Below are 23,875 nucleotides of genomic sequence, written 5' to 3' on the forward strand. Positions count from 1 at the left end.
GGTCTCTAGAATAAGAATAAATTCAGACCTGGCTTTACCAGATGTAAAGCCATAAAATTACTATTCAGCCTTTTAAATAATTGATCAGATTAGAATGAGCAGGCTGATGTAAATTATTACACAGCACTGCATGGCAACGCTTGGAAATTATTCAATATTGGAGCTTAATTCTTAGGAGTCTGTTTGCCTGTTGTTGAGGAAGGGCTTGATATGGCTGATTTCCCTTAATGCTGAAGGCAGTTACACACATAAATCTTCAGCGTGCACACCAAATAACTGCAGCTACATTCACACAAATGGCAGGTAGCTTCCCTTGGCTTACGTACACCTAGGCTTACATCAAGTTACCACTTCTAGTACCTGAAAGGAGATTAACGTGATCTCAGAAGGAAAGAAAAGAAAGAAAACTAGAAGCAGTGATGTTACAGTGGGTTAGAAAAAATAAATACTGAATAATCACATGTAAAATGCCAAACATTTTTTAGACCCCAAGAACTGTTGGGGCTTGTAGGATTCACACAATTGCCTGTCTAGCTGAACTGGAATGCATATTGTCTATACCTGAAATGCTGCTCTTTGTATACTTCCTAGACCAGAAAAAGATTTTGAACTAGAATACTATAATTATTTTACCATGTGTATAAGGGAACCTCTTAGAGAACTGCTAGGTATAATAACTTTCCAGTGGAATAATATTTTGGACTTGGAGGGAAGGACTATAAAGAGTTAAAGAGTAAAGAAAAAGATAGAAAGTTACGAGGAGAAAATTGCATTTGCACAGTTTAAATTCGATACATAAGGTACATCACATTTAATACAATTGTGGTGACTTAGTGCTGAATTCACGGCTGGCAACACAGACACCCAGGAGTTCACAGGAGAAGAAAACAACAACACAAGAGCAACAACAAACCACTGCATAAGGAAACCTTATTGATTTGCAGATCAACAGTAAGCAAAAAGAAACCTTTATCCAGTGTACATAGTCTAATTCATACCGAAAACATAGAAGTGGCAACTGCAGAGCTTGCAGGCTTTCCTTCAGAACTGGCAGACATCTTGCTGGAGTTATGAAGGGTAGAAAATTGTCATACCAACTATTAAGTGTATTGCAGTCCCTGTGCTTTTTATAGGCACAGCTAAATGATCCCTACAAAAGACAATTATCTACTTTATTGGAGCTGAATAGCTAGGCCCTTTTATTCCCATCTGCAACATTAACTAAATTATACCAGATACAAAGTGAGACCCTACGTGTCCAATACAAAACTGTTTCGTTCTTCCACGGGTGCTGTTCCTACCATCATTTCTCTTTTTCTGTGTAACTTCCCAGCCAGAGTCTGTGAATACAACTCTGTTGATTAGAAGATAAAATACTTAATTCATGCAGGTCAGGGCAGTAATGTAGAAGCTGAGATCAAAGGCAGAAAGCTGTCAGCGGTTTTCTCAGTGCCTTGCATTAAGCCTGACAGCAGTCAAATCAACTTAGCAAGGCTCAGGCTGCAGAGATGGGCATCGTCCTGCAGAGCAACCCAGGCTGCAGAGAACAAGCACCTCAGCACTCCTCTGACGGTGATTTTCAACAGTAGCAGCACGTCTCAGGCTGCCAAGGGAGGGGACTTCTGTCACTGAAACATTTGAGATTATGATGATCTGTATTCACGGACTGCTGCAGGGATGCTGATGATAGTTCACACAGAATGCTATACACTAATGAATACAGACACAAGAGGTAACACTGATCTATTTACCCATCTCTTGACTGTAACTATGCAGTCAAAGCATGACTGAGTCTGTTTCATGTATTTACAGATCACAAAAGCAGCAATCACACAATTAGAACAGATGGTTTGGCTGAACTTGCTGGTGTGTGACTTAAAGCTCTATGTAACAATTTCTGCTAATGATCGCCACAATTTTCATCTCCTGCACTTAAATCAAAGTCCTCATTCAAGTGCTCTTGAGACTACCAAGAAAACCAAAATGTTTTTTCTGTGGGTTTGTGTGAGGCACCTAACAATGTATACAAACAACATCTCAGAAAAAAATCCTAATGCCTTGGTGTATGCAAAAAATCCACTAGCGACTATTTATACTTTGGCTCTTAGTTTCAATTTTAATTTAAGATATTTATCTTTCTATACAGTGTTTTTTAAACTTTTATTTATTTTCAACTTTTTCCTTTATTTTTCATATTTGCTTACTAACCCAGGAGCCAACAGGAACTAACTAGTCAAGGCCCAGCCACAATACAGCTCATTTGCACTATTTTTAAATGGTTAACATTTTTGTCAAATTTTGTTCTCAACTTACGGATGCAATCTTTCCCAAATATGCTGGTTTCCTTCACCTACACAGATAAATCCTGTTATATTGCACATATTCCTACACAGATAAATCCTGCTATATTGCATATTCTTGTCTACTATATTGCATTGTCTACTTTCTTCATATAAGGACAGACAGATTTTTTTGAGAAAACTGCTTGAAGAGAAATTGAGAAAAGAAACTATTAAAGCTGGAGTTAAGGTCACTTATATAATCATAGTATTACAGTAAATAACCTAGAAATTAACTTTCTCTCAATAACAGATCAGTATCTAGAAGAGTCAGGGAAGTTTAGACACTGCAAACCCACATTTCTAACATCACAACTAATTTCTAACCCTGCTGGTGTGGACTGAAACTAGAAGCTTTCTGAATTCAATTTCCACCATTAACTAGCACAACAGTACACCAGCAAGAGTAATTAGACCTGTTCTGATTCATAATATATTGTTATGAAAGACATTTTTCCCAGTTCCTGGTGAAAAGGCTTGGTCTCTATGTAGCAGCAGTCATCTTCACAACTGTGCTTTCCTTGGATATGCAATTTCCTTCTATTCTATCTCAGAGGTAGGTACAACAACAGGCACGGTAAAAAGTCACCCATTACAAGAGCTAAAGTAGGATTCAAAACGTTGGATTCCCAGATAACATCTGTGGTGTTCTAGGACAAATACAGCGTGTGCCAAATGAAAGGGTCCAGCTGAAAGAGCAGATCAGAGGAAGGAAAGGGTGGGGAAGGAAAACCGACTGTCTTTGGAGCTTCAGTTCTCCCAAAGGCAGCAAACCCTATGCCACCATTTCCTCAGCATCCTTCCTTACACACAGCATCCTTTTACCAAAATTACATAGCCCAGGCAAAATGTGACCAGCTTACTTGGCTTATGCAAACAGATACCTGTCCTCAGGGTTAACCCCTGCAGTACTGTGCACTTCAAAACTCAAAGACTCTTTGGGGGAGGGCTACATTCACCACCTACATTCATCCCCTAACTAATAGTGATTAACTGATATTAATGATGTTCAGCACCTACTGAGTACTGAGTTAAGGCACTTTACATGCTCTCACTAGCTTCAAGACACAGCAGGGCTCTCACCCAGCACTTCGGTTCCAGCCTCACAAACAAGCTTATATCCATGGTTGACAGCTGCCAAAATGGCACGGTCCTGAAGCACACACCTACCAGTGCCACATCCTTGGGTCACCATCTGTGTAGCTATGGCCAGTGCCTACTGGCTCCAAACATTCATCTCTTCCAAGATTCCTCCCACCTGCCAACACGTGTCTCAAAGCCAGCCATGTCTCAAGGCGTACCATGTGCATTTTTCATAACCATTATGAAAACAGAAACATGAAACGTTATCAAAAGCAGTTTTCACTGGAAAATTGAAAATTCCATAGGAAGCCAACAGGTCAAGTGTCAGTGCTCAAATCTGCTTTAACGTGTATTCATTTCTGTATTGACTGGAATTTATATATGTGTTTTCATTGGATCACAGAAATCTTAGAACTCCTTGATCCTTGTTTCCAGCCCTTTTCCATCTTGCCCCTCTCCACTGTTTAAAAAACTGACCAGAGAGAGGGGATCTATTTTACACATGAGCTGTGCAACGCAGATGGTGCCAGCGTTACAATCAGGAAAGCCTGGTCATTAAGTAAGCGGTCATTAACTTTGGCAAGAATGACAAATGTCAGTCTAGGTACAGATTAATACCCATATGCCCTTAACAGCCCTATCAAAGCTGGCCTTAGAGATGTCCCAAAGAACTGAATAATTCAGCCGTTGTATGGAAACACCTGGCTATACTATGCAGCAGAGTCCTACCACCTCTGCTTCGCTGTATTTGTGAAGCACCGAGGTACCTGGAATTTGTCAAAGGCTTCAGGCAGAAGATGCCCCGTTTAAGACCAGGCACTGTCAGGGCCGTGCTTCCTTTCCAACTCCCCCGGTAGAAAACGGGGGTGTTGTATTGTTTTATCCACACTACAATTAATATTGTACTGTGTGAAAACAATTCAGGTTGGTTTTAAGTATTTCATGAATGTTAATACAGCAAAACTGAACAATGACAGAACACAATAAGACATAAGGGATAGAGATTTCAGGGTGCTGTAGTCTACATTTTGGCCTCTGATTAATTGTCACAACCATTATTCAAAAATACTAATAGCTTTCCCATCTGCATTACACACTTCAAGGTTACAAACAAAAAAAACTGCAAGAAAGTTTTAAATATTTAAATTGCAGTTTATGTGAGGCAGAAATGAACTACACAGTGGTTCATGAACACTGGCTAAAGGGTTTTTGTTTGGTTGTTTTAGTTTTTATCATTTTTTTTTTTTAATTTATAAAAGCAGTTAAGAAAAAAGTTAGTTTCTTGCTTAAATGTATTTCTCTCTCTAAATTACAGGACACTATCTCAAAAGGATGTACACAGCTGTATGAATTATTATTCTCATTTTTTCCCCAGTTTCATCAAGATAAATTAACTACTTAATATTAAGTAAGTAAAGACAGTAAAAGGGTTATTGGTTATTGTATTTGCTGTTACAGAACAATACATGTGTACAATTCCTAGAAAACTCTTACAGCACTACTGTAAGAACTGTTCTTCATATTTGCTTCATCTTCCAACCAGGGGATTTTTCAATGTTAGAACTTTTAATCTTTTTTTTTCTTTTTTTTTTTTTCTTTTTTCTTTTTTTTTTTTTAAATATGAAACTCCATGGATTTGTTTTCCTATTTATATATAAAAATGCAATCACCATCTAAGAGTCACATCCTAAGGGTGGCACATCCAACGTGCAACAGCCACAGTGACAGGAAGGTTGCAGGGAAGACTCAGCAGAGCAGTGGCTCTGTGGTAGAGTACAACAGCCAGATGTGGTGGAATTTAGCAGTGCCTCAAGGGCAGAGATCATTCAATGTAGGGGCTTTGAAAGCAATGCCAGTCTGTCCACGGGCCTCCATGGACAATGAAAGCCTTCTATCAAGTGCTGTACATCAGTTTATGGGAAGAAGGATATAAGGGAGAAGAAAGGACAACAAGAGTATTGAGGGATGAACAAGACTGGCTTAAGACTATTTCAGAATAAACAATATACATAAAAAAAAAAAATAGTATTATAAAGTGTTTACAGAATAGATTACTACAATTTAATCCTCCAGATTAGGGATATGCTGTATTTTAGATAATTACAACAGATACCATTCTATGTCAGAATTTTCCTTACAATACCCATGTAATCAGAATGGTAAATTTGGAGTTAAGACATAGGAAAGGGCTTTGTTTAGAATTAAAGCAAGACTGATACACTAGTGAACGATACAAAATGAGCTGGTGTTCAAGTTCAGGATGAACAGAACCTTGAGGACAAAGAATGGATTTTAGAAGCACCATTGATTCCATCTAAGAAGTTAAGTAGAACTTTCAGTAAATTCAGGTCATCCTTAGCCACAATAAAAACACCTTCTCTTGAACATCAGGCTTACATTAATTTCTCTCTAGTGTATTATACGTATCATATATAAATTATAAATTATATTTATTAAATTAAATTATATTAATTTTAATTTACATTTAAGTGTTTAAATATATAGACTTCTCACTCCTCGTCAGAGCAGCCCAAAGTGTTGGTTTTGTAAGCAAGCAATTAAACCATGTACAAACGAAAAGGTCATTGTCCTCTGTTTCTACTTTTCTTACATTGCAGAATTTATTTGGAACTGAACTTATTTAGTGTGATTTATGACAGGGAGATCTTCCCTCATATCTGTCCCTCTCCCTCTCTCGCTCTAAAATCAGGCCACCAGTTCCCCTCTAACATCCAAAAGAATTCCTGGGATACATTTACTGTCATGTAAGAGAGAGGAATGTTTGTATTCCATGCAAAATATTCAAAGAAGCCATCTCTCCTTTTAGTCAAAGGAACATTAACAGCTATGTGTTTTAACCCTGACCTTACCATTAAATGCCATGATCCCAACTCAGCCTCCAGGCAATTAAAAAAAAAATAAATCGTTTGAGTATATCCAGCCAACAATTTCCATGTAAAAAAAAAAAAAAAGTTTAAGTTGGAGCCATGTGGTCTCAATCAGGCAGTAAAAAACTCTCTGTATGTTCTTAAATGCACAACTGCAGTATGCCCATAACCTCCCTTTTAAATCATCTTAACCAGATCTGAATCACTCTCACCACAAATGATTCGGTGGCCCTGGAATGTGCTGGGTAGACAGAGTTGCTCTGCAATGGACGTTGGGACATTTCCCACTTCCCTAGTGTTAAGAGAATAGTCTGCAGGGAAAGAAAAAAAAAAAGGCTAAAAAAAAAAAACCTAAAGCCAAGACAAAAAGTGACATCACAGTTCAATCATTCAAGGGAAAAAGGAAAAAATGCAACTACTGCCTAATAAATCAGTGCTGTGTGCCACAAACCACAGTGAGCCAACACAGCCAAAGAACAGCTTTTTTTGCTGAAGCAGAGACACCACAAGCAGCTGGCAGATCCATGTGTAATTGTATTCACAGAGAGCTATTGAATTCATTAAGCTAGCCAGGCTCAGAGAAGTCGATCAATTAAAAAAGCAGAACCACCATGATTTCAGTAACAATCTGCACATCCCTTTATAAAGCACTACAGCTCTGCTTACCATGGGCGGCCACATTTTTTTGGCACAAATAAGAATTTATGTGGCCCTTCATTAAAGGCTTGTAGGCTGATTGCTCAGGATCAGCCAACGCCTGTGAAGTACTTGTATCACCTGGATAAATGCTGCTGGCCTCCGCCGCCACTCCACTGGAGTAAGCAGGAACTGTAGGCACTAAGCACCTTAGCTTTCTCAGGACATCTCAGAAGAAGTTCCAAAGCATGACTTACTTCTGCAGTTATAGTAGAGGAAGGGGAATGTAATTCCCTGGGGGCTCCTAAAAGTCGAATTTAAGCAGCAAATAAGCAAGCTTCACTTAACTAACTGTAAGATTCTTATGTCACTTACTCTTTAAAATCTGTCTGCAGCCTGAAAGATTTCTTTCGGTCTTAATCACCTCAAAAACAATTGAAACATGTAGCCAAAGTGATGTGCATTTAAAACAGGAACAGGCCAGAGCCAAGACGTTTGGATCCAGGTATTAGCCTTCTCCTACTTCAGGGATGTTGGAAGCCAGGGGTTTTGGTTAAGGCCCATCTCTGAACTCACTCAGTGCCAAACCTCACAGTCAGTAGAAAATATGATTTAACATATCAAAGCAGGAAAAACAGCATAAAGATGTCAGATTTTTCCACCACATCAACGAAAAAAAAAAAAAAAAGAAAAAAAAAAAAAAAGAAGTCATTATAGCACCCATGTAAATTGTGAAACTGAAAGCAACTTCTGAGAAAACCTGACATAGTGCCATCGGCAGGGGGGAGCCCAACTCTGGAAAACACCATTCCATTTTTAGCTCCGAAAAAGAATCTTTGCTAGTTCTCGTGTGCAATTCCAGTTCAGTGAATAACTTGCCATAAATAGAGTTAGGAACTGCCATAGAAAGAAGTGCCTTAGTCCACTGCAAACAAAACGTGCACTAAACATCACCTACATCCTAACACATTGCAAGCTATCCTGCTGAGCACCATTTTGCAATTTTTCCAAAGTAAAAGAATTTAGCAGATTCATTTATTTATTTATTACCATTTAGCACACCAAGCAGACTGCTCTTCCAAATGAATGGTGAAGGTCAGAAAGGGCGAGTTTTGGTTACATATTTCTGAACTAGAAAAAAAAAAAACAAAAGTTGCAGACCTCAGAACAAACAGGTTATTGACAGTGCCTGCTATACTTTGCACAATCACCCATTTGCACATTCAGCATATTTTTCATGTGACTAGATTTACCTTCACAAACCTCTGATAAACCAACAGAAAATAAGGCAGTAGAGGAAAGGTGCTGCATGCCAGTCCACATAAAACACTGAAGTAACTACTTGAAGTAGTTAATTAAGCCAGAATTAAGAGATGAGAAAGGAAAGCTTTCCTCTTTTCAGGTCTATTGTCCTAGTAACCTTTCCCCAGCAAGTACATAAATGCATTCAATGATCTAGTCTTCTTTCCTTCCCTACAATCACTACTTACTTGAACGTTTGGATTTCAAGGGTTTCTTATTTATCACTTAAAGATAAGCCATGTAGCAAGACATAACAGCATGCTGATAGCAGTGCTTATCACTAGCTTTAAAACAAATAGGTCCCTAGAGTGAATTTCTTTTGACAGCTAGGTGCCATTTCAGAAAGCAGGGCATTTGGATTAACCTGCCGCTGTGTTGATTTTTATAAAACTTTTCTGAAAGACAAGATAGGGAGAGGGAAAAAAAAGATCTTTGTTACAAAGCAATTTATTCTGCTAGCAAACTTAGAAGACGGCAGTCTTCTGACAGCAGTCAGCTTTTAAATAAAGCAAGACCAGCTAAATCACTTTGCTTATTGGAAGACTACCAAGTTTCTTTATGCAGCTCTTGTCCCCTCTAAGATAGTCATTTATCCAAGCACATCCTCTCTTCTACTGTACATTAGCTTTCACTTGCAGGCACTAAAACAGAAGGCCCTCCGATCTTTTTGTTTTTTAAAAACAGATTCGCTTGGCCCCTAAGGCTGGAGGGAAGGGAGGGGGGAAGGTAAGAGGGGTAGGAGGGGTTACAGGGGGCAAGGGGGGACGACCTCTGAATGAATGCCAATCATTTAAAACCAGTCTATTTTTGGTTGCTAAAGATAAACAGTCTTAGGAAGCATCTCATCCCTTTTCACTCCCCCACCCTCCCTGAACTTTAGCTTTATAGGTATCGTCTGCAAGGGAAATCTTCAGTGCCCAGGTTCAGCTCTTATACTTAAAAGAAATGGGTTACTCTGCAAGTTAAAGCCACTCTGTTCTACACGATTCAAAACAAAGAAGATCTGCAGAAAAACCAATACTGAAGCCATTTGGAAAGCTTTCCAGAATTGCACAGGTACTTAGGAATGTGGCTAAAATGTATACATTCTTGCAGCGCATTTTGGAAAATGAGAAATGAGGAAAATTTCACTGCTAGGCGCTGTTTGGAGACCACTGTTACTGAAGACGCGCTGTATGATTCACTCATGCACTTCTTTCCCCTCCCCTATTGTAGTAAAACAGCTAAAGCACCTTATTCTTTCTTGCATCTTTACGCATATTTAATGCTGGCACTTACCGTTGGGGAACAGATGGACCCCCACCCCCCCAAAGAAGCTGATGGCCGATCGTCTCTGGATCCTTTATTTCTCGCCTATTCCCAGCTTTGAGCCTTGCTGCTCTAAATTCAGCCTAGTTTGCAGAAGAGCAGAGAAGAAATTAATAGAGAGCCGAGTTGCCAAAATTCCAGCCACTCACGGTCAGCAATGAAGACGTTCTCCCCGGTTCTGAGTGATTCCAAAGAACAAAGCCTGCTGGCAATGAGGAAGCAGAGTTTAAGTCCTGTGGCTTCAGTCCAGCTGTTGCTCTCGCTTTTGCTTCAGCGTACGTGAGAGTGTTTGTATGAGCTTGTAATGCATGGAAGAGATGGGGGCTGGGGAGAAAAAGAGGGTGTGTGTAAGGGGAGGAATGCTAGTCATATCCAAAAATAACATGAAGGAAGTAATGTGGCGATCCGTCTCCCCCCAGTCTCTCCCCTTATCACATGTGCAGAGTATCTCTACGTTAAGATTCTGATCTCAAAAGTAGGTAGAGAAAAAATTCCTGTGTGACTTGCAGCTCGCTTGATTGTGCTATTAAACTGGAACTGAGGAGCTCTACACTTACAAGGACATGTCAGAAAAAGCATGATTTAGTAGCAGTCTACTCAGTAACACTGAAGCCAGAGTGCATTTCATGCTGTATGCATTCGTTTGTTTGCAAACTGGAAAGAAAAAAATAAAGGCTATTTTTAAGTTTACTATGTGTCTGAAAAAATAGTACCATGGTTGCCTTTCCAGAAGTTCCTAAATTCCGCTCCTAGGTATTTCTAAATGGTGATTGTTAAAGTAGAAAATGTTGCAAATGTACAGTATAATGCAGAAATAGGGATATAAAATATCTTTAAATAGTTTATTTTTTCCTAAAGGATTTCCACAGTCAGGAAAACACTTTTATCAAAACAACAACTACAAGCAACCAACCAAACAACAAAAAAAGAAAACCCCACAGAAAAATAAATGAGGACTTCTTTCCTAGGTAGTCACAAAGCTGCAATGTAACTATTGTCAGCAGTAAAAAGCTTTAGAATATTGGTTTAAATAATAATTCTGGGCTTCTTAAAATCATAAAAATGGTCATTAACAAGTGAACAACAAATTTAAGGAAGAATAACAAACCATTAGTGATAGCCTTGCCTTTTAATTGCTTCATTTAATCTGGACTCTGTCAAATAAATTTGAGGGTCACTAAAGCTACTTCTATGCCCAGAAGCAGCCTCTAATGACAATTTCTGAAGATTGTTTATTATATCAAGTCTGGCTTGAATTTCAAGTAAATGTCCTCAAGATATTACAAACTAACACATTATATTTTATTCTTTTATCATACTACTTTCTGAGAAGTAAACAGCATTCCTTTTTAAAAGGCTTAATTAAAACACAACAATATGAAGAACGGGCAAAGCAATCTTGGATTTAATTTAATCTCCTGTAGAACAATTTACTCCAAGATCCTCAGGTACCTGACATGGTACTAGGTGCTTTAGAAAAAGAAATCTGGTCACTTTCAGCAATGAATAGTTCTGAAATAACAATTCTCACAATAGAAACAAAAATAGGAAAGAAAGAAGAAAAGCATTGAACTGCAGTGTGCCAGTTTTGAGAATGCTAGGAAGAAACAGCTACCAGTTTACACAAGAGTTTGTTCCTTAATATGGAAGACAGTATAGCTCAGACATTAAGATTTCTGCATCCAGAGTCAATGCTTTTTCTGGACTTACTCATTTATTTATTTATTTTTTAATCCATTAGTAAGACTAATGGGTCTTTGGATAAGGAGCCTAGGTTTTATAGAACCCATATAATACCGCTCCCTACATTCCACTTACATTAAAGAAATTTCAGCACTTTTCCAAAGCTAGTAGCAAAAAATTGTTATGATAAATTTAAGAATTACAAATACACTCTGTGTTGAAGGTAAGTCTCAGAAGCCTATAGAAACCATCTGGAATGAAAGTAAGTTATGATGATTTAAGTTTGCCTTCCTGCATATTCACTAGAGACTGAATTTCAATATATTTCAAGGCCATAAAAAGTTCCAGTAAATCCAAGTTCTGTATCAGGAAGTTCCCTGAGCCCTACTGTGATGTACTTTTCTCCTGGTACTTTACTCCTTGGTAAGCATTACAAAGCTTGGCTTCCTTTCCTATCTCAAGGTTTGCCAGCCCAAATTCTACCTGACAAACTTCACATGCAAGAAAAGATCAAGAACAGATAAGATTACCTGAGGGCTTTTAGTCCACACCTCATCTCATCTTGAATATCAGCTGCACTGAATTTGCTGACCTGGCTAATTACGGTTTTAACTTGAAAAACCATATGCTTTCAGTGGACAACAATAAGCCTGTATCTAGTTTCATTGCAATTTAGTCTCCAGAAGAAAGAGATTTGTCCAAAACCTTGCTCCAGACATTTGAATTTGTTCTGCTCAATGTTATTGGAAAAGCAAGGGACTGGAAGAATATGAATTCAGAGAAAGTATAAAATGACAACGTAAACATGAAAAAGCAAGTGGAAAACAAAACAAACAAACAAAAAAACCTGTCATCCACTTTCCTCTGCCCTGTCATAAGCAGAGACGCAAAATCATCAAGTGGTTTCTAGAGAATTTGGAACCCTGACAACCAAATAAAATGTGATAAACTAAGGCTGAGTAGCTCAGTGGCCGATGTTCCACAACATTTATCCATCAAACTACTCAGTACTAGGATTTTTGTCACTGTCGGAAGTCTACACAGATAACAAATGCATACAGCACAAAAAAATACCTACAAGTACTTGTTATTGTATAATTAGTGAACTAAAAAACGCTACTCCACTAACATCATGGTTATTTATCTCCAATAGAGTGTAACCCTATCACATTTAAGAAAATTACAACTGTCCATTTGCCAATTTGCAGCTGATTTGCACCAAGTACCATCTTATTTCTTGACTACAAACATTTCAGCTGCAAGTTTCAATTTCTGATGAACATTTCGCCTATTTCAGTTTGCTTTCCAACTATCCTCAACTCTAGTTAAGGAAGGAAGGAAAAGAAAAGGATATATTACACCTTCTTTCATTGAAAGTTAATTCTCACTACAGGCAGAAATGAGAAAGGCGGGAGTAAAGCTTTGTCTAGTAAGATATAGTCACCATAAACTGGTTGCTCCTTGGACCAGGTGGCTACAGCAATTTCTGAAGCATTAGACACATGGATAAGAAATTATAAGAAGCAAACTATAATGCAAATTCAACAGATTCCTTAAGGGTGACCAAGGGTTCTAACCGATGGCAGAATTGGCTAGTAGTAGCTTCTGAAAAGCAACATTTTCTCCTGTTGCTATATAGTAAGACCCAGTGAGAAAGGTTGTGGCAGACTCTCTGGGACTGTTGGCATGAAGAAGCCACTACTTTTCATTTTTTCTCTCCTGAGAATAATAGTGCAATATAATAACATCCATGTATTAAGGAGAAAAAATAAATTTGACTCACTTCTTCTCACCACTTCGTAGACACAAGCTCTGGTGAACTGGGCCATTTAACAACTTGAGTGTCTCATACTTTGTACGCACAAATGTGTTCCCAATATAGCATACGTAAATCTGACATTCAGCAGTAAAGGTCACACAGTGTTTGAATGTAGGGAACACTTGCATGACCAGGGCTATAAGCTAAGAAAAGAAGCAAGACTGGTGAAAAATGCAAAGAAGGTAGGAAGCTGAGGTCAGACAGCCTACGTGTTCCTCACACATTTTCTTTTTAGAAAGCTACATACTTTAATTGTTCAAATGATGAGCTGTTTTGAGTGTACATTTGATTAGGTAGGAAAATATTTAAAGGTTTTATTTTTTCTTTCTTTTTATTTTATTATTATTATTTTTTTTTCCTATCCATACAGCCCTCCAACTTCTAATCATGATTTCTGTCACTATAGACCCAAAGCATGATTTCCCCTGACCTCTATCACCTTCCTCACTGCTCTCAAAGATTTGTATTCTTTTAAAACGCAGAACTATTTCTGTGGTAGATACTTAGAGAGGAGTTTTTTTCTTTACAAAGATAAAGCATGAAGTATTTGCATTCTCTGAAGTTATTTAGATGTCAAAATTTCATTCTTAATGGGGCTAAAGAGCACTTAGACATTTTTGAAAGTTAGATTTCACTGTGTAGTTCCAAAGTCTACTCCTATCGGAATAATATAAGTTAGTATTTAAGAGAAATACAATCCTTCCCCCCCCCCCCCCCAATATGTTTCAATTTAAATAAATGTTTAGAAAAAATATGCTCTAAATCAGAGGAAATCAAAATTTCCATAACACTTGCCTTGCATCAAAATTTTCTGTGTAGATAGAGAAAAGAACATACACTATTCTACCTTTGGGGTCTCTGATGTTCTGTTTACAAGCTTTGTTAATTCTCTTAGAGGTAAGAAGTAGAGGTGCACAAGAACAAGGTATTAGAAACAGCCATTTGTGTACATAAAGTGATGTGTACAAATATCTCATACTACGATAATTAATGAGATTTCTTCCACACAACCCAAGGGCAGAATTAATATCATACCTCAACTGAAGTTTCAAAGAAATCGCTAACTTCTCAAATCCTGTGCCTATGAAAATGAATGGTAACTACAAGCTACAGCCTCAAGCAGGATGCCCCGGGGTCAGTATCTGTCTCCCACTGACAGCATGCATTCAGGCAAGTTTGATTTTCCAAATGTTTTATTGCTGCATTGTACCATTAACTGTTAGAAATATGTATTTGTTACAATTACACCAATAAAAATTCTCATAATCTGCACTTAAGCCGGAAAGTCAATCAAATATAGGAATGCTGTTGAGTACACATCTCTTTGATTTAGATGCCAGAAGAAATTCTCCAAAGACCCAAATATGCAAGAACAATAACTATTACTTTCCAGACCAGTTACTACATCTGATTTCAATGAAAATTTGTTTACTTTTTGGAGTTACATGCAGGCACCCCAAGCCCAAACAAGTCAAATGGCTGAAGTATTTTGTTTAAGTTAAAGAATCACCTATTTCTTTCGCTGTCATTTAAAATCCCTTGTGATCTCAGGATAAGTATATAATAAACAGTCCTGAAATGGGTTTCATTTAAGTTCCTGAGTGATTAGAGGTAAAAGCATCTTAAAAGGATGCAGAAACTAGAGTGGACATGAGGGTAGCCAGTTTCTACAACCCAACACATTCACTTATTTAATTCATTTACTGTCCATATGATTCATGCACTGGAGATATTCTGCTTGAGGCCATAGCTCATAGGAACTAATCTTAATAGACAGTGAATCTGAGAATCTTGTCCTTTTTCTGATCTTTCTATGTACATGTGGATTTAGCTCACTTTTATTCACATATTAATGGAACATACAAGCCCAGAGTGTGCAAACAGTTAATGATTCCCTATCACCTGCTGTCACCAAGTACAAATCCAAATAGTCCCTTCCAAAATGTGCACATATTCTCGGTCAGAGTTAAAGATTTCCACAAATAAACTTGTCCTTTGAAATCTATTAAAGAAAATTATGCTCCTTTCATTAAAAAAGTATAAATCCAGTATAGTGCTAGAGAAAGATGTCAGCTTTGGTTGTATAAAAATAACAGACTACACCTAAAAATTGTTGCCACTCTTGTAAAACAATTTTCAGTGAAAGCCACCCAGTTCTGCCCCTATTCTACCCTTTTCATTTTTTCCCCCCTTTTTATTTATTTTTTTTCAAGTCCTTATCTACATCAATTACTACAGAAAATCCTTGAGAAGTGCCTTGAGAAGATGTAGCTTGAATACAGCACCTTGGTCACCTTACTAATACAGCAGAAGCCACAGTTTTTTAGTGACTTCCCTTTCCAAGGAAACAAGGCAAAACTCTGGGACTACTGACCAGACTCTGGTAGCAATACTACTTGAAACAGACTTTCCTTCATTACCACCACCTCCTTCTCTATGCACACAAAGGTCCAGGAAGTCTGCAGGTGACACTGCTGCCTTCTTAGCCAAGAAACAAGGAATGAGAGAGCCATGTTAGAAGAAGCTCATAAACCATTTTCTTTGTGTGGTTTCTGGAAAGCAACAAAATAAACCATGAAATCCCATACAATACATATTTTTAAATTTAGTTGCAATTCTAAGAACCTGTGAAGAACACAGTTGATGAACTTAATTCTTAGCTTAGTTTACGTATTTTGTTAATACGAACACTATCAAAATCATTATGCTATACTCTAATAACTAGCAGGAGTTTATTTATAAAATGGAGCAATATAAGAAGGGGTCTGCATGGCCTCTGTCCTGTAGGTACAACAAAACCCTTCTGCTCTCATACAAATCAGAATACCAGACATATTCTGAAGGAGTTTTGTTTTAAAATTCACTTATCCCTTTTTTAATCGAGCGTTTAAAGAACAATTTTAAGGGTGAAGAAGTATGGTTCTGCAGTCTCTATCAGTGATAGTTTTAAAAAAGCAATCCAGCATTTCTGTTTACATAAAAACATATTATAAGTTTGAAACAACAAATATTTTGCAAAAAAATGGCTGAACCTATGATCCCTAAACTGGGATGGACCCCCCCCAGTTTTCTTTATCATGTCCTGAAGCTTTACTTCTCGAACACTAGCCAAGTTTTCAGCTAACAGTAAGGCAACTGCGATCCTTTGAAAGTCACACAACAGTTATTAAAAAATAAGTTGCATTGTTTACAACAAAAACATGGAAAATCTAACCATTCTGTCCTCACCGTACCACAAATTCTCCTATTCTCAGCCAGCAGCAGATTGAGAACAACCAGCAACCACAAAGCTTTAAAATGGGAAGAACAACCTCCTTTTAAAGAAACACAGTGATTAGTTTAAGCAAAGTGAAAAAACACTGCATTTTTTTCAAGACATGTTTGCTAAGCAATAGAAGCATTCAGCAGAGTTGATAGCTAGCCAACATTTATAAAATCTCATAAAGAAAGGAGCTAAATTGAAGAAACAAGCCCTTCGTATTGGATTTCTACTACCCAAGAAATTCTTGTAGCCATGATAACAAGACTTTGTTTTTAATTTAAGCAAACAAGCAAAAAACAAAAACAACCACCACTATGATTCTTGATTTACTACTAGTGCAGAATATAAATCGCTGGCACACATGCTTTCTGCTAGATGGGGGTAGTATTTCAAAATGTAAAACCAAATTCATGTCTGAGATGACAAACATTTATGCATGTCTACTTACACAAAAAGAGATCCTCTCTATCACTTGGTGTTTACCCTCTGTAAACAAGTTACAAAGCTAGCAAGTTTTCTTTCTCAAACTTCTATAACATTAAACTGTGAGGGATACTACATTAAACAAAAAAGGGATTTTTTGGGAAAGTAAAAAATATTTTTCATGATCAATGACAGAGAAAAAAGATTACATTTGGATATAGAGGGTAGGAACTAGAAATAACTTAGGAATTAACGCTTGTCAGAGAATTTATTGTTATCATCAGAAAATGAAATAAAAGTAGGCCTAAATCTGTCAGAAGCATATCTAATTCTTGAAAGGTTTTTGATGAAATCCTACTCATTTACACCTTCTTACTTTGGAGTCAATACAGAATTTTATTTTTATTTTAAAAATAAACTATGCGATGTCTCTAAGCGTCATTTCCAGAAAACATATTTTTGGCACAAACACTGAGGATTAGGTCGGGCAGGGGAAAGTTCCCAATAGATCACCCAGCAGAGACTGCTGACTGGACCATTAGGGGGTCCCAGTTCACGCACCGCCTGCAATGGGCCTCCCTTGAACATCAATCAATGCTTTTTATATAAAAGCAAGCTTGCTTTGGCTGTTTGGATAGCTGTGGAGTGGAGGCTGAGTTTTACCAGGATGCCTGCTTCACCTACTTCTGGGACAAATCCCCTTTCATCATTTGAAAAAATCTTAAAAATGCTATTCAGGCGGATTAACTGTGCAGCAGTAATTCTTCAAAAGTAACTTGAGGTAAACCACATATTTCTATGCCTGAGTATGGAAGAAAATCACTTCAGGAAATTAGCTCATGGGTAGATTAAAAAATAAAAAACACAAATATAATAAAATAAAATTAAGGAAAAAAAAACAACATGTTATGCTTAACAGAAAGCGCCATTCCCTTTCTAATGCATTGCTGAAATCTTGAAGGAGAGGGGTGGGGGAGAGCAGGGCTGCATGCTGATATATGTGTCTGGCAGTGTTTGTGGCCAGTAGCGTCTGAAGCTGTAACCAAGACTTTTTTTTGTCCTTAATGTGATTTTAAAATTGCAATTTTTCTGTAGACTCTCAGATGTTTTATATTAGTACATACAGAGCTGGTTCTGCTCACCAAAACAATACTTTTTTGAAATATTTTAAAATATTCAGCCACTTTGGAAAATCAGTCTTTTACTAAAGCACTTAGCAAATTTACAAAGCAATACACTGCATTACTGTGTTTTGGTTTTATATATTCCAATGCACAGGCTATTTCTTGTTACCTTACTCCTCAACATTTTTGCTTTACTAACTGATCCAGCCAGCTTTCACTGGGGGGATTGGGGAACCAAATCATTTATTGGGTGGAATGTCCAAACCAGCTATTTTTGTAGCAGATTATTTTTGCCATTTAAAACTTGTATCAGATTTGCAAGCCACTGTCTCAAAAAACACCTAATGTGCAGCTGAAGGAAATGTATCCGAACTGCCCCTTCTTCAAGCCCATGCTGCCTTTCCCAAGGAGCACACAGTTAGCAGTAATCGTAGCCCTGTTTGTGCTCATAAAGTATGACCCCTACCCCTGAGGTACTAATGGCTGGAGATTTTTTCTTTTCAGACCTCCCACATATGAAGGTTTGCCCCTCTGAAAACCTCAGTCATCCTGAAGCCTGGATACAGTTTCCCTTCAGATTCACTTTGCTTGCTAGGGCACAGCAGACTATTTCATATAAATTTCCCCTAAACGCTGCCAGTAAGTTTGGGCCAATTCAAGGAGTGATTTTTTTTTGTTTTTGTTTTGTTACCTCTATCTAATCAATCTAATGCATACAACTTTTTAATTTTACATGCAATAAAACTCAGGCTATTCTTCAGGGATGATTTCTTATAGATAAGCAGGATCTAGGTTTTCTCCACCTTGATATTTTACAAAGCTCTCTGTGTTCCACAAATTGCTTTCTCTTCCCCTTAAGAGCATCATTGTCAACCCTCAAATTTGCACCTTGCAATTCTTTCTATGCCCCCTAGCTTCCAAACAATGTATGCTGTGTTGACATCGATACTTCTGGTCTGGTATCTAGAAGCTGACTCATCAACAGCTGGGGAAACAAAATAATAATTTTGCATAATGAGTTGTGCGAACAAAGGAGCCCTAAGCTCAGCAGGTAAATTAAGCTGGGTTTCTTATTTTAACAGAGCTTTGGACTAGCTAACTTTGAAATCTCTACTTTTGAAAAATTCTGTTTGAAATTGACCTCCAGCTCAAAGGTTATTATGCTAGAAGGAGGCAGAAATATCCAGCTGAAGGGAAGGCAAGATTTGAGTGTGGTCACAACAAGGAGAGCTGGGGCAAGTGCTGTGGAGCTGCATCCAGAAGGCAAGCTTTCGTGAAGTTTGGGATACTCTAAGAGCAGGGCCTACACAAAAGGCCACCTAGCCCACTGCTTTTCTTACAGTGAGCTAGCATGTAGCTGGTGGTTTTCTTGTCCCCCCCGCAGCCCTTTGAAATCCCATGCTCTTTTAACCAAGGCTTTTCACTTGGGTTTGTTTGTTTTTGGTGATGGCAAGATGAAAGAACAACAAACAAACAGAATCAGTGAAACAGTAACAATGTCAGACAAGTCTTGTTATAGAAAAAAACTTTCCTAATTTCATCTCATGTAAAAGATTTCTGTGATGAAGCTGAATTTGCAAAGTTTCACATAGAAGAAAGCTTAAGGGCACCTGGAAAAGACTAGGTGAAGTTGTCACGTACAGGTGTCTGGGCAATTAATACAGCGCAGCAAATGAGCTTTTTGAATTGCAGCTTTTAAATGAGGGCTGTCTTCTCCCACAGCAGGCCTTTCCTTAGGTGCCGTGTTATAGGTCAGCCCCAGATATTGCAAGGGTTAGACAGGAGGCCGTTAGGTGGGAGAAGCTGGGGCACCTTACCCCAAGAGCATTATTCCTGCAGCACGTACCTTCCCTCTGCCTCTTCCTCTGCACTCCTCCTGGCAGAGCGCACGGCCCTCAGAAACGTGAGAGCTCAGAGCCCTTCTTGCCTGCTCACATTCACTTGCCAGTGAGATGCTGCCTCAGTTGGGTGGTCTTAAGTAATCAGTAGGTAATGCTGCTGGCCTAAAAATTTCTCCTCAGTCCTTGTAGACAGCCAGAGAGCTATAGCACTACTGGCAGCTGGGGCAGGAGCCCTGAGAGCCATGCAGCAGGAATTGAGGTACCCTCCTTGAGGCTGCCGTCTGCTCTGTGACTCCCTGTAACCTACATACTTCATACCCCTTTCAGCTTGCATTAGGGGAGGAAGTGCTATTGACCTGTTGTCTTCCTTCAGACTTATTTTATTTAAGAGAGAAGTCGCACCCTGTCCATATGTCAAAATATCTCAGTATAGCATGAGCAGCAGTAACTGCTATACGAAAACAAAAGCGGAGCGATTGCATGTGTGTTTCAGAGCAAAAGCTGATCACATTTCACATCACTCTGCAAAGAGAGCTCTGAGCTAATTGCATGGCAAACAGGATTTACGGTGAAAAATGGATACTCCATGCATACGCTATCCCAAATGTCTTAAGCAGACATCCTGCTGCTCTCCAGTGCAGTATCTCTGATATTTGCATACCTTCAACTATAGCCTCACAAACTGGAGGGCAAGCTGCCCAAGCAGATCTGGAAACACATTCCTAAAGTTTCACTCTTGCAGCATGGCCAGCTGCTTTCTAACAGTTGATGAACAAATGCAGAAAGCATCCACAAAGCATTCAAACACTCCTTGCTTCTTCACAGCTTTGCTGTGCACAAAAGGGTTAAGCTAGGTTAAGAGGACTAATGAGTAATGCAGCTGGCAAGAAGTTCTCTTTCCCTCTCACTCAGTGAAAAGCTGGCTTTTGTTTCTTCGTTCAGTGAATGAACTCATGCAGCAATACCTGTTGGCAAATTGAGGCTTGTATTGCTAAGTTGCATACAATGCTGCCAAGTCCTTGATGTCTTCACAGATCTTTGCTACACAGATTGCTATGCCAGGGACTCAGCAGATCATCAAGGCACACGGTGCCAGAAGGAACATCTCACTGCCACATGCCAGTCAGGGCTCCCAGGACATGGACAGAGCATCTGTGTTTGCCAAAGTTTGTTCACAGCCTCCCTTTTGGACACCGCCTGGAAATGCCAGCTCCTTCTTTAAAATGGAAGACATTTTAAGTGTGTAGCAAATGAAGAAAAACTTATCTTTCCTCTCCCTTCCCTTAGCCTCTGCCTACTCCTAAATTAGATATGATTAATATCAATTTATTACTACTTGTTGCAGTGATCTCTGCACTTGGGAAATAGAAATAAACTTACTTATTTACTCTATATTTATACAATTCCAAACACCAGGGCCCTAGGTTTGGTGGAGGCAGCAAGCTATTGCTATGCTGTAGCCTCACAAAGAAATTAAAGCTTGTTAGGTAATAGTGCTCAATTTTCTACCGGCAGTTTGCCTGCTTTGTAAAGTAGCCAAAACAAAACCAAAAGCCTATATAATCTGGGTTAAATCTGTCTGGACCACCCCAGTTCCATGCACAGCTTTCCAGTTCCGAGGGCATCCTTTTGCAAACACTACACGTCTTGCTTTGTGAGATATCTGTAGGAGGACTCGCACAGGAACTTTCAACAGAAGCGTCTGCAGAAGGAAGTCTGCCTATTGTAAAGACACCTACTGTCTGTCAAGCATGTAGCTTGCTGAATCGCATTCACACTTCTAGTGTGGGAAGAGGGGATAAGCCTGGCCAGATCTAGATGGTTTCTAGACATGCAGTTTGTATTTTCTCTTATATTACTCGTATTACTCTTCAGAAGAGCAGCAAGCTGCTGAGTGACATGGAAAGACAACTGAAAGATGCTAGAAATGCAAATTACTGGGGATGTGAAATTGTATTCTAATTTAAAGAGCAAATAGGTCAATATACACAAGTGTCAACACAAAATTTTTACAAAAATTGCTAGTACATAGCAAAAAGCATATTTGTATTAAAATGTATGCATTTCAACATGCATTATAGATACCTGCACAATTGAAGCACTGGAGAAAAGACTGCAAAGCCTTTGAACTACTTAGACCTAATGGCATGATCCATGTTAAGTATCTCAAATTGCACCATCAATTTTGCAAGCATCATCCTATCTGTGTACTAAGATATTCCTTGCCTTCCCTGTAAATATACATTCAAACACACACACACACACCTCACAGCATTTATGGTTTCCTTTCATATTCTTCAGAACAGAAAAGAGAGAAAAGGAAAACAAGGACAGATGCCAACAAACAGGTAAGATGGTCAGATAGTCCACATGCATTATTAAACTAGCATTGTGAAGTCAGAGGCTCATTAACTTATTTTATGTTAGGGCTACAACTGCCTTTTGTTCTGCAAGAGGAAAATGGAACTGCAAAATGGATGCTTGGTAGCAGCTCATAGTTAATGCTGTATTCCTTTAAAAAGGGAGAGATTTCTTTAAACATGTGGAAGCTTTGTGAAATTGCATGTAACATTTAAGTATTTATATGGAATAGAAGCTGTTGGCTTTCTGTTCACATTGTTTATCAGGAACAGCACACTTTCTGCTGATACAGAGCTTCAAGTTTTTGCTTTTGTAATCCCACTTTTTGTTATCTTAAAAAATGTTCTGCAGTATCTACAGTACTAGAGAAAAGACAGGATTAATTTGGATTTAGTTTCATTTTTAAGACAGCTATTTACATTCTAGATAGATTTTGATAACAAGCACAGGAGCCTGACTGATTGATACAGACAGACTGTAGGCACGTGTAAGCCTGCCTCCATCAGAAATCACACTCTCCTATTGGATTTTGCACCCTTTTTGTAATATGCATCCTTATGCAACTGTTCTGGATAACCCTGCTTGACATCACTGCAAAGCATGTAGCAGTACAGCTGCCCACTCCCCAGACAAGGACATGTAAAGATAAGATACCCAAATGTCAGATCCATTACCTAACTACTCGGTGCTTAGGTCCAGCACCTAAGTTCAGACAAACATTAGCTCAAAGCTAAACAGGTAAATCTAGAACTCATCTTCCATGTGCCTAATTCTGTTTAGGTTCCCTAAAGTATCTGCATACAGTTGAAAACAGCAGATTGAAGTTCCAGATATTAACACAGAGCCACTAAAACCTCCTTTCAATGCACAGTGAATTTCAAATGAAGAAGCAAAACAAATAATTTTATATATATTTTTTATGACATTTTCCATTTAAATATATAAAAGAAAAAAAATAAAAAATCATCATAGTTCTAGAAGGACTTTCTGCAGAGTAGGGAGGGGGAACTCTGCAGACCATACACTAGAGTGCAGTACAGAGGCGTTTGAGCTAGTATCTATCCTGCTGAATATGGACAGTATGTACAAAAGGTGCTTCACCTCAGGTCCTTCAACCTGGCAAAACGGTATCAGCAGGTCCCTGACAAGTCCCTAGAAGTGGAGAACAGTTAAGTGGGGAGTGGTGGATTTTATTGGCATCCAGTGAAATTAAAAAAAAAAAGAAAAAAGAAAAAAAGAGGTTAGGTATAAACATCAGTATGTCTACAGATAATCAGTACGTCTGCAGATACATAAAATCAAGGCTAAAAGGAGCATAAGCAAGCTATAAAGGGCTGAGAAACTCTCTGCTGAACATTTTCCTCCATAAACATCCAAGCTGAGATATGCTTGGACAAAAGAATACAAACACAGGGGGATGAAAGTGAAAACTGAACTAAACTCAGTACACCTGGTTACAGCTTTCATTTCCAGGAGATGTCATCTAGTATGTGCATTGCTCACAGTATGGGTAAATTGCAGTGATATACCTAAGGATTAGAGGACTATTTACCAGTGACTACCAGGGAGAAAATAGGCTGGTACTACATCAGCTAGAAACAAAATGATGTGAGACAAAACTGTATGTAATGCCTTTTTTCCCCCCACATACAACGTGGTGGAACCTACATATATTAATTAGTATATTGACAAGTTTTGTTTTAACATGTGGACTAAACAGTTTCCCTTAGCATCTTTGAAGTAATCCCTGAAATGGGCACACTTGTGTTTAGGAACGAATAGCAATTTAGGGCTTGTTAATGTTTA

The 23,875-nt window shown here is 38.4% G+C and overlaps 1 protein-coding gene across 4 annotated transcripts in view; it reads right to left on the reverse strand.

The window, feature by feature from the left end:
• PALLD (palladin, cytoskeletal associated protein) overlaps positions 1-23,875 on the reverse strand; it is a 192,617-nt gene that overhangs the window by 140,067 nt on the left and 28,675 nt on the right. Inside the window, exon 1 of one of the 4 annotated variants that reach the window (XM_084286647.1) lies at positions 7,997-8,053. The exons of the other annotated variants lie outside the window; for them this stretch is intronic. The gene's annotated coding sequence lies outside the window, so the exon portion shown is untranslated. Of the gene's footprint in view, positions 1-7,996; positions 8,054-23,875 lie in introns of those variants that run through there. 4 annotated transcript variants of the gene reach the window in all.

Source organism: Netta rufina, assembly GCF_964035555.1.
Source record: "Netta rufina genome assembly, chromosome: 4".
Lineage (NCBI taxonomy): Eukaryota > Metazoa > Chordata > Aves > Anseriformes > Anatidae > Netta > Netta rufina.